This window comes from Carassius carassius, chromosome 2, assembly GCF_963082965.1.
Source record: "Carassius carassius chromosome 2, fCarCar2.1, whole genome shotgun sequence".
Classification (NCBI taxonomy): Eukaryota; Metazoa; Chordata; class Actinopteri; order Cypriniformes; family Cyprinidae; genus Carassius; species Carassius carassius.
The window spans coordinates 14789663-14802168 of NC_081756.1; positions in this window are offsets into that span (position 1 = coordinate 14789663).

Consider the following 12506-nt stretch of genomic DNA (forward strand, 5'->3'; position numbering starts at 1 on the left):
GGCGTCTCTGTAAAAACAAACATATTTGACTTGCTGTCCATGATGAGCATTTACAGCGAACTTGAAAAATGAACAAGCGCAGAAAGCATATCTGTTAAAAATCAGTTTTAATGTGACCAGTCTCTCTTTATTTTCATTTAGCCTGATGCATTTCTGCTGTACAGTCATCTACCACAATCAGATCCCTGTCCACACAAACACACTTACATGCACGCACACAGGGCCTAGTCTGGACACACACACAGGGCCTAGTCTGGACACACACATGCCTCTGGCTTTCCAAAATAAAAGCAAGAAACAGAGAATTAAATCCAGATGATGGGTGAAGAGAGTTTCAAGATAGCAAGAGAGTTTTGATATGCAGTTTTGAGAAGTCAAGGGACATGTTTGCCACTGTATTTTGAGAATATATGGTGGCAAACATGTTATGGGATTTTTCATTGATGAAAAAGATTTCAAAATGTCATGAAACTCCAAATACAAAAAAAGACAACAATCAATTACTTAACATAGCATAAAATTGTTTGACTAATATTATAGAAGACCATTTTTGTGTGAAAATGTCAGAATTATGACATTAAAAGTATTTTTTTAAGTATTTAAAAACACATAAAACATAATTTAAAAAAAGATTGTCAATTTGTGCCTGAAAAACTCATGCCTCCATCTGTCATACAACTTTTATAAAATTGCAATTACAATTTTCCTTAAATTGCAATTTTTCAATCATTTTGTTTTAATGTCTTATGCATTAGTTCGAGGTCTAACAAGTGTGCAAAGAGCAAAACTAAATAATAATTATTTATATGAAATAAACAAATAATAATAATAAAAAAACACTTGCTCTTTTTTGTTATTGGTGTCAATGTAAAAAAAACATTTATTATGAAAATAAAATACAAAAAGTTATATAAAAGTACTTCAAAGTTTAAAGTTCAGATTAAGAGATTATTTTTTTCTCTCACGTGTCATTGGTTTTATTGCTTGTGAGGAAAATTTTAAGAAATATTCAGTTTTTTATTTGGATATGATAATGACACCTGGTGTCTGATAAAGTCAACATTCAAGTCAAAAATACTACCAGTCTTTATGTAAATATACTTGATTAGATTCAAAGCTTCAAAAAGTTGTAAGACTGAAAATCAACATTTTTTGAGAATGATGTATGTGCATACACTCTTCTACTCACATGTGCTTTGTTTGTTCTGGGCAGCCACATTTAAAACACTCATTACAGCATCTTGTCATCACATGTGTTTGACATGTCTAATTTACTGCTGTCAGTGTGCAACTCCAGTCTATAATATGAAGCAGGAGATCAAATGACCACATATTTTCTCTTCAGTGGCTGGGAACATAATGTCTTACCCTCTGAATGACCTTTGTGTTGTCTGACTGAAAAAAGAGAAGCAAACGGGATCAGGCAGTAAACAGGACAGCCTTAAGGTGGTCTCTTTGCGAAGATGCGTGTTGGCATGCTTATCAGCAGCTGGTGTTAGCAGGAACAGATATGGGACACAACAACATGCTGCAGAGATCTACAGATATGCAATGCTGAAGCATCTTACACCCAAACACAAACACCTTTATAAGGAAGCAGAAATGATGATCCGTGTCCTCTATGTAACCCGGTCACTGCTGGAGATCCCCATCAGCCTGGAAGCTGTTTTGCTCTCCACTGCTTTGTAACACACTGTCTGTATCAGTCTGCTTCGCTTTTATCTCCCCACACTCCAGTTACATTACATCATCCAGTTCTTTTATAGTGTGTGTGTGTGTGTGTGTGTGTTTCTGTTTCTTTCACTCTCGCTTTATTTTAGATCTGGCTTGTTTTACTCACTCACACACACAGCCCTCACCGCCTGACTGTAACAACAAAAATTACTCTCTGTGGACCTGAGAAAAACTTTGCGGTTATCTCTTTCTCTCTCTCTCCTGCCTGAGGCTGCACACAATGGACTCTGATGTAGCTATCCAAGCATTACTGTGAGAAGTTGCATCAGTGTGCCACAAGATATAAATCACACTGTTTTACACTGTATTGGCATTTTATAAGAACGCCACTACATCCGTTAGCACTGTTTCTGGGGTCAGATGTCATTGACCTTAAAGAGCATCCATTTAAAAACACTAGATCTCTGATATCTCTTATGGGGTTATCAGTAAACAACCAGAATTAAGGAGCACCATTTTATTTTTTTCTTTAATTTTTACATTTACTCCATTACAGGAATGGTGATGTTTTGCGAGACTTGAGAAAAATTGAGAATATTTACATGCTGAATAATTATATGAAGTGATCACCACAAAAACACACACATTCTTCTATCAATTTAAAAGCGTTATTTCTCACGTTAGTGTTGTATGCTCTCTGAGTTCGATCTAGGACAGCAGCAGATAAATAGCCATGGTAACTCGTTAACAGAGAAATGGCAGAACACATGTTGATTAACCATAATTAGTGTACTGCTTTTAATGAAGATCCTGTGTATGTGCTCAAGCTCCATGTGTATGACTTTTCTGACGTAGCAAACTTGCTCTGTGGCTCACCTGGTACAGCATTACTCAGGTACGACTTCTGTGAAATATGTGTCATGATAAAAGACCTCAAAGACTTGTAGAAGCAAACTAAAATGGCATGGTCCCTTCAGAATTTTTATCCTAAATGTTTCCTTTTTTGCCGGCTTAAAGGGTTAGTTCACCCAAAAGTGAAAAATAGGCTGTGTTTTACTCACCCCAGAGGCATCCTATGTGTATATGACTTTCTTCTTTCAGAAAAACCTGTTGGGAGTTATATAAAAAAATTTCTTTGATCTTTCAAGATCATAGCAGTCAGCGTGTATTGTATTGCTTCAGTTAAAAAGACGTGAAATAAAAAACACCCTTCCATAAAAAAAGTGTCTCACTCTGCTTACTCGATGTGTTTTTGTAAGAAAAATATCCATATGCAAAATGTAATAATCACTTCTAGTTCCCTTTCCATACTTCGATACGGAAAAGCTCCTTTTTTCCTCGATACTGAAGCCTTTCTTCAATAACGCAGTGCAACTGCACTGCCATTGGTTTAATCTGTAAACTTTTTTTAACCAATGATAGCGCTGTGTAGCTGCGCGAGCCTGTGGCGATGCAGTGCGTCAAAGCCCGCCAAAATGGGCAGGGCGAATGGCTATATAAGCAGGCAAATCACCAGAGAAAATCAGATCTTACTCCTTCAGCGACGACTTCACTTCGCTGGATCCCTACTGAATGCCTTCACCTGGAACGAGCTCTCGCCGTCGAAGAGGCATCGCAGCGGACTGCTGAGATCGCCATTTGCCTGCATCGCTTGCGCTCTTGCTGACAGCCGCTCTCTAGTTCCGTTCCCGAGCCACCCGGTTCTGGCCGCTTCTCAGCGAATCTCCTGCCGCCATCCGGCAATTCTAAAAGAGCAATTTCCAGCTGTTTTTACTGCTCTAAAAGAGCGTTTCTAAGCATCTGAGCAAATGCCGTGCCACAGCTGTGGCACATGCAGAGCCCCTCTGCATGAAGATGACGGCCACGGTGAGTGCGTCTTTTGCCTGGGAAAACCCCACGCTGAGGGGGGCGCTCACTGAGACTTCATGCTGCTTTTGTGAAAGCATGAGTCTCACCTCTCTGCGCTCGCGGATCGATTTCTTACGCACTACCTCCTCTGCAGCTCTCACTTCAGTGGATGCCGCCCCTGGATGAGGCTGTGGTTGCTCACCTTTGCAGACCCAACCAGCACCCCCATCCGGCAATCTGACCAGCTTTTTGTCTGCTTTGGTGGCCACACCAAGAGGTCTTCGGTCTCAAAGCAGCGCCACTCGCGTTGGATAGTCTACGCTATCGCTCTGTGTTACTCTTCTATGGGCCTTGAGTGCCCCATAGGTGTAAGAGCCCACTCCACTAGAGGGATGGCCTCTTCTTGGGCCTGGTCTAGTGGTGTCTCTATCAAGGACATCTGTGAGGCGGTCGGTTGGGCCTCGCCGTCCACTTTTGTCAGATTCTATAACCTGGACAGCCCAACCTTGCATGCTCGGGTCCTTTCGGTATGACAACGACGGCCTCTATCAGACTCCGTCATCAATCCACCTCCAGGGAGCTAGCTCCCTCTTAGCAGTGTAGCTTAAAGGGTTCGACGGCTCCGGCCCTCTAATTTGTTCCCTGGACCCCAAGGTGTCCAAGATAAGTCTTGTCGTTCCCTACCGTGGCACGGCGCGGATGAATTCATCCCCCACACGCAGTATAAGTGAAGTATCGAAAGGGAACGTACTCGGTTACGAACGTAACCTCGGTTCTCTGAGATACGGAAAGAGTACTGCGTTATATGCCGTGCCACTGCCTGCGGCTTCAGTGTCGTCGCTTCAGTTGTATGACCTGATTTCCTCTGGCGATTTGCCTGCTTATATAGCCATTCGCCCCACCCATTTTGTTAGGCTTTGGCACGCTGCATCGCCACAGGCTCGTCTAGCTGCACAGTGCTGTCATTGGTTTAAAAAAGTTTACAGATTAAACCAATGGCAGTGCAATTGCACTGCGTTATTGAAAAAAGGCTTCACTATCAAGGAAAAAAGGAGCTTTTCCCCTGTATGCAGTACTCGTTCCTTATCTCAAGGAACCGAGGTTACGTTCATAACTGAGTATGTTTGCGTTCACTGTTGTAAATGAAAGCAGTTCTGGGGGAATGACGTATGAGATCAGCTTTGCGCAAGACCATAACATTTAATTTAAACTTTTAGTGTCATTCACTCATGGCTGCTGTTTGTGTGCACTTTGGATGGGATACATGCAGAGCACGAATTCTGAGTATGGGTCACCATACTTGGCTGTATGTCATATCACTTTTATATTTGAACACACACACAAAGAAGGATATTTTGATTATTTTCTAGCCAAACTATTAAAATCAGTGGGGTCCAATATTATTTTGGACCCTATAGACCAGGGCTCGGTAACTTTGTTCACGGAGAGTTTAGAAGGACACAAGGGTGAGTAAATGATGATACATGTTTTATTTTTAGGTGAACTATTTCTTTAAGTAATGTACAGTTTAACTAATTCCAGAAAACACAATACATCAATGCAATATTAAGGTCTTACTCAGCAGACACTGAAAAAACACAAGGCTAATTCTATAACAAGTACACGCAAATGACTGATTTCTTTTAAGCTCACAGGGTGCTTTCATCATTCAACAGAAGCCCCATGTTCTTTCTGTTTTCCCTTAGGGTTCTCTCAGCTGAGGAACGTACAGCATCACTTGTTTTTTTTATCTCCCCTCAATCCCTCAACAACTACTAGTTTTGCTCCGATGGTGCAGATGTTAGGGGGAACACATTCTGAAAGCTTATATTCTGTTTGCATGTTTTCAATTACCAAATAAATAAATATATTTTCTTGCATACCTCGCACGCACAATGGACCAGGATTCATGCTGGAATCTGTCCTATCCGATTGTCTCCCAAACAAGATTGTCTCCATTGGTTTTGGAGTCTACAAGCCTGAGATTGTAAGCCCTTGAAAACTAGCCCTATAAACAATGTCTGGCTTGATATGATATTGACAACAATGTAACAAGTGTTGTTTATATAAGGTCACTAATAAGAACAGTTAATGCTATTTTACTTACAAAGGTCAAGAAAATTATGGACCGGTTTAAAGCACTAAGAAGAAACACAACGGCCAAAAAAAATGATAAAATTAAATAAAAAAGGACATGTGCACATTTCATCAGAAAGCAGCTTATATTATATATATATATATATATAGTATAATGAATCCAATATCTAGGAGAGTGTGTAATTAGACCTAATGAACAGACCTTGTTATCAAATATTATTAGCTGGAACACCTGCACTATATTTGCTAATGTTAACCTGATAACTAACCTCTTCAACTAAGGGGTTATCTGTGAATTGCTCTCTAACAGCAAATTAAAAGGGTTTGCATAATCTTTCATTTGCAAAATGAATTATTCTAGATTGGTGGTTAGCACAACCTAATTTTTAATATTCTTTTAATTACTTGAAATGCTTTTTAAAATTTTACTCTTTAATTTATTTGTTTTGTATTCTTAGTCCTCTTAGTCCTTAAATTAGTTTAAATTGGACTTAAAAAGTATATTCATGTAAAGCCTGGGTCACTATGGTTACATTTTCCATAGCCATCGTTTATCCTAACTGCACAATGCACAGTCCATTTAAAAGCAGAGAGATGAACGTCTAAGGAAAACAAAAGAACGACAGGGAGGAAAATTTAGGGAAGAATGGAAAGCTGATGTGTAAGTCATTTGTCTACAGTGCTGGTGTGGTTTATCCACATCTCTAAGCAGTGTGAAGGGGTTTATATTCAGTCTAGCCATACTGAGTCAAATGATTTTTTAGAAGATGGCAAACGGAAAATAAGTTTAGAAAGGAAAGAGAGAATGATTGTTAATGCCATGTAAATAGCATGTCAATTGCATGTAAATAGCTTGTGTATTAAGACATCCACATGTATCAACTCCCTTCAGTTTTATCAATTTACCCCGCCCCCACCACTTTCTTTCACCAAAGTTTGACATGCTTTAATGTTCAAACATGTTTGAGTTTCAAGACACTTAAAGGGATCATATGATCTTTTTTTAAACATCATTATTTTGTGTATTTGGTGTAACAGAATATGTTGACATGCTTTAATGTTCAAAAAACATACATATTGTAGGCCCTCTATGCCCCGCCTCTCTCAAGCGCGTCATTTTCTACAAAGACCCTCCTACTAACAAGCGCAGTCTGCTCTGATTGGCCAACTGACCCAATGCATTGTGACTGGCCGAACACGAAAATGTAAACCCCCTTTCCATAATCGCAAGTTTCATCTTTCAAAATAAATGTAAAGACAGTTAATAATGTCCTTTGTTTTACCATCAGTTCAACCCCGAAAGAGGAACTGAGTGGCTTGACAGACAGTGATGAATCTCCTTTGTGCTTGCAGTACACAAAGCCATGGATGGTTAAGACAGCTGACTCCACTGTGTGACCATTTCTCTCTCTCGCTCTTTCTCTCTCTCACACACACACACACACACACACACACACGCGCGCCTGACACACAAAACTCTGCATTGGAACATTCAATAGCAAATACTTAAACTAATAACAAAACATACTTACAGTTGCTGATTTAGAAGTGCCAGATTTTTGTAGCAAAGTCAGAAATACGGTCGTCCATAAAATGCGTTGCTGTTCTGTTGTTCAATGCTGTGTGTTCATGAGGTTTACTTTACAGTTAAAATTGAGCAAAACCACTTGGTCTCTGCTTTTATAATTGCATGAACATTAATAGATCACATATCCATATTAATACATTTTTGACGCTTTCTGAATGATAGAGACAAATGCTAAGTGACATTCCTCTAATAAAACACACACTCGGAACTCTGTAATCGAATTCATTTTCGGAAAATCTTTAGAAATTACATGTGTAAACTCACGGTTAAGGTTTTGCGGTAAGCGTAAGTTTTGCTGTGCTTCCTCCATCTAAACCCTCTTTTCATCCTCCATCTTTTCATTTCCATGTGACAAGCCATTAATCATACAGATGAAGAGAAAATTATTACAGTCATGGTTAAAAGGATCAGATTTCCTCAAGTGATGTGGTTCGGAACCCAGAGAAATACATATTTTAGTTCTAGAGAAACACTGATTCATGGTTTAGACATTGTGAAAGCAAATCATGCATAATGCTTTCAGCTTTCGTAATGGTCACAGTGGCCAAATCTATAGTGATAAACGGCAATGACAAGTGTTTTAAGTGGTCGAACGGTATGATTTTAGGAGGCTTATCGCTTAATGCCACAAAAATGTGCTGACATCATAGACCTTAAATTTCATCTGCTTTATACCATACTGAAGTTTATCTGAGTAAAAATCCCTAGTTGGCTTGGAAAGGTGCCTGTGATGGCACAAGACCGTCTGGCTTTGATGAGGTCACTGCCACTGCAAAGGACCATTTTGACCCCTAATGTCATGCCTAAGATGATTCCAGACACTTAAAGAGCCATCAGTCAAACAGGCTCAGCCACACAAGCGGACAGGGAGACAGAGGAATGAAATAGTGTGGAAGAGAAAAAGAATATTTTCCATTTGAATTAATGGAAATTTCTGAATCCGCCTGTATTCCATGCAAACCTGAGGCAGTAGGATAGGAAGATCAATTTGTGTCTCATACATTCTTGGAAGGCGCTGGAAACCTCTGCGGCCTGGGGTTTATGGAAGTGTTGTGAAATATGGCAGCAAGGTCAAAGAAAGGGTGACAGCAGATCATCAGAATTACACCGAACCCCCAAAGTGCTGGATTACCCAGCAGTCTTTCTTTCTCTCTCTCTCTCTCTCTTTTTTTTTACCATTAATTACACTCTCCCGCAGTGTCTTTGGGGAAATTTATAACATGGAGGCACCCGCGTCAGAGAACAGTGTGAACAAACGAATAAGGTCAAACAAAGATGCCAATCTCTTGATGACTCCCACACTTTCAAATTTCTTAATTGCACTCAGTATACACATCTATGCACCTCCTTGATGGCCCCTGCAAAAATAAACACACACTCACACACATGCTAACTCCAGCACATCTGTTGCAGGAAATCGGTGAGTTTAACCTTACAAGCAGCCTGGAATTAACTAAACCCAGAGCTAACCCCCACCAGGGACAGATAAATCCTCTTCTCACCTCTGTTAGAGAGCGATGAGCTACCTACACATCCTCCATGCGGCTCCCTCTGTACTTAAAAACCATCAGCTGATCCTGAATCAACAAGGGAGGGGTTAAAAGTTTAGCCTCAGAGGGTTTAAAGGGCTCAGGGCACTGGCCTTTCCCAGTTTTCTGTCCCCAATCCCAGCCTTGGGCTTTAATAGTGCTTGAACTCAAATAAACAGGCTAGCTATGCTATATTTAAGGATACGTTACTTTTGCCCAGATTTTTCGCCCCAGTTTTACAGTCTGGAGGAGATGATGCTACTGTAGATTTTAGTCAGTCAGAGCTGAACGATTCTTTTGTTTCTTATATTTTTTATTTTGCACGACTTTTGCAAGATTATCAGTAATCTTGTATTGTCGTAATTAAGTAATTGTTTAATTTATTGCCTTTCATTCTTATGTTATTAACTTATTTATGTCAGAGGCTGCTGAGAGGATTCACAGAGTAAGAATTTCATTGTATGTTGTAACAGACTGTTTCCTTTACATTTGACAATAAACTCTTGAATCTTGAACATGTCTGAATTTGTGAGCTGATTTTAGAATACATATTGTTTACCTTTCTGTGTGAGTTTGTTGTGTTCAGAACCATTTGAAAGTCTGATAGTGTGTGATCTTCAGTCATTTAGAGTATGATGACCAGCTTTTCTCTGTAACCATTTACAAAGTCAGCAAGTGTATAATGCCTAGTGTATTAAAATGAGTTTTGTTTAGTTTATTCTAGCCTTTAGTCATGAAACTGTTGGGACACTACGATATACTGTAGATGGATGTATACAATAAAAAAAGGAATGCACATTATATCTGTACCATATTGGTTATCAGTCAGTTATTGGCCAATTATCATATTGGTTGATACTAAGTATACAATAATTACTAATGCTCATTTTCCATTTAGACTTCCTTTGCTGTCATCTAAAACTTTTAAAACGCAAATAATTTATTATCTGTTAAATATAATCTAATCTAGCAAATCTTAAAATGAATATGCATTTTTCATAATGCTTTTTTATAATCGTGTGATGCATTGAAAAGTGTTTATTATTATTTTTTATTATCAATTTTGACAGAATAGTATAGAATTATAGTATCAGTCATTTATTCGTTTTTGAACATAAGAAAATAAAAACAATAATCTCAATTATAATTATCACTCAGATGTGAGTAAATAATCAAACTGTGTATTGAATGGAAATAAAACACACAAGGTGGCCAGCATGCAAGTTTGATATGGTTTGCAGCAATTTGTGGAAGTCTGAATACGATATTTTCATTTGTGTTTGTATGGTGGATGAAAAGAAAACATAAGACAGAGTAACTGCTGAAAGTCACTTTGTGGCAAAGTCCCAGCTGCTGTTGCTCAATTCACATCCCATGAATCTTTGACTGCAATGACAACACAATCTGCTGTATTGCAGAAGAACACTTACATATAACATTTTAGGACTGTGTTATATTACCAGTTATACAATTTATGACAGAAACTCAAGTGAGTTGAGAAAAATATTAACACTAAACAGTGGGGCAGGTCATATTATAAAACTTTGTCATCTCATTCTTTGACAAAACACCTTGGTAGAGATATGTCGACCCAAAATTGTGTTTTTCATTAAGGCAGTTAAAGCACAACAAACTGCTTTTGGACTCCACAGCTACAACTGCACCAATCCAGAATCTAGAGAGCATTTATGTAACTCTCTCATCTTTGACCTGTGCTGTCTCTAAAGACCTTTTATCAACTTTGTAACACGTCACATAGGTGCTTTTAGAAAAGTTTGTTTTGTTGCCCTGATTTCAACCTTTCCTCCTCTGCCCCCCCACTCTCCCTTTCACTTGTTTTCTTCTTCTCTGCTTGTCCGTGACCAAACAATCTCCCTCCATTATTTACTTTTCACTTTGTTTCTCTTTTCTACAAGACAACAATCTCAATGTTCGATTCTGGTGAGTGCATGAGGGTGTACGAGGGCCAAACCGCAAATGTGGTCTGGATAAGGTTGTATGTGTGTGGGGATTGTGCCCTGTGACCCTCCTCATCCCCATACACGGACACTAATTCAACCATGAAGCATAATGGGGTCCAGTTGTGGCTTGTCACTTCTTTGTTTCTTCACTTGAAAGATCTGCATACGCACGTCCTAAAGGATCATATCTTGTTCATTCATTCGCTCTCTCTTTCTTTGTCTTATTATTATTTTTCTTTTATCACAGAGGTTAGTGAAAGAATGAATAGATAGAGACTGTAAAAGCAACTGCCTTGGCAGGTAAATGTAGATAACAGCACAGTAATCAGATAACTGGGAAGTTTGATAAGAGCAGTTTATTTTAAACTATCATATCGCATTTCCACCTTCCATATTTTGACAACTCTGGTTCTGGTGCTATACATATGTTTGGGTGCAATGTACCTCCCCACCCCCCACACACAATTTTTCCTTGTCTGTAAGTCAATAAAATAAAAACACAATTACTTAAAATTTTATATACAACTCTAATTCCAGATAAGTGAAATGCCGTAAAATTAAGAATATGTTATTTGTTCATTCTCTTTAAACTTTATTTAATTAATGATTGTTTGGAAGAAGTCGTGGCCTAATGGTTAGAGAGTCATACTCCCAATTGAAAGGTTGTGAGCTCGAGTCCCGGGCTGGCAGGAATTGTAGGTGGGGGGAGTGCATGTACAGTTCTCTCTCCACCTTCAATACCACGACTTACGTGCCCTTGAGCAAGGCATCGAACCCCCAACTGCTCCCCGGGCGCTGCAGCATAAATGGCTGCCCACTGCTCTGGGTGTGTGTGTGTGCATTTCGGATGGGTTAAATGCAGAGCACAAATTCTGAGTATGGGTCACCATACTTGGCTGAATGTCACTTTCACTAATTGACAAGTACAAAGAATAATTTCCAATGTTTTCACTGGCCAACTTAATTTTATTTTGTAAATATAAACAAATTTTGATGTCAACAACACACTCCAAAAGAATTTGGGACAGAGGCATGTTTAACACTTTGTCAACTTTACTTTTAATTAGAATGTTTAATAATTGTTTGGGAATCGAGGATACTAATTGTTAAAGTTTTGCAAGCAAAATTTTTGTCCAGTCTTGCTCGATACAAGACTTCAGATGCTCAGCAGTTTGTGATCATTGTTTTCCAATTCTCCTTTTCCTGACTGGTCCTATATTTTCAATAGGAGACAGATCTGGAATGCAGGCAGGCCAATCTATTCACTCGGTGTCTATGAAACCACGCTGTTGTAGCACATGCAGACCTGGCATTGTCTTGATATAATAACCATGGACCATTGTTGTTCAATTCATCCACAACCATCACCTCATATTGCTGCATGATAATACATTGCCCCATGTTGCAAGGATATGTACACAATTCCTGGAAGCTGAAAACATCCCAGGTCTTGCATGGCCAGCATACTCACCGGGCATGTAACCAATTGAGCATGTCTGGGATGCTCTGGATTGGTGTATATGACAGCATATTTCAGTTCCTCCCAATATTCAGCAACTTAGCACAGCCGTTAAAGAGAAGTGGACCAAAATTCCACAGGCCACAATCAACAACCTGATCTACTCTATGTGAAGGAGATGTGTTGCACTGCATGAGGCAAATGGTGGTCACACCGGATACTGACTGGTTTTTGGTGAACTGCACTGCACATTTTAGAGTGTCTTTTTATTGTGGCCAGCCTAAAGCACACCTGTGCAATAATCATGCTGTCTAATCAGCATCCTGATATGCCACACTTTTGAGGTGGAT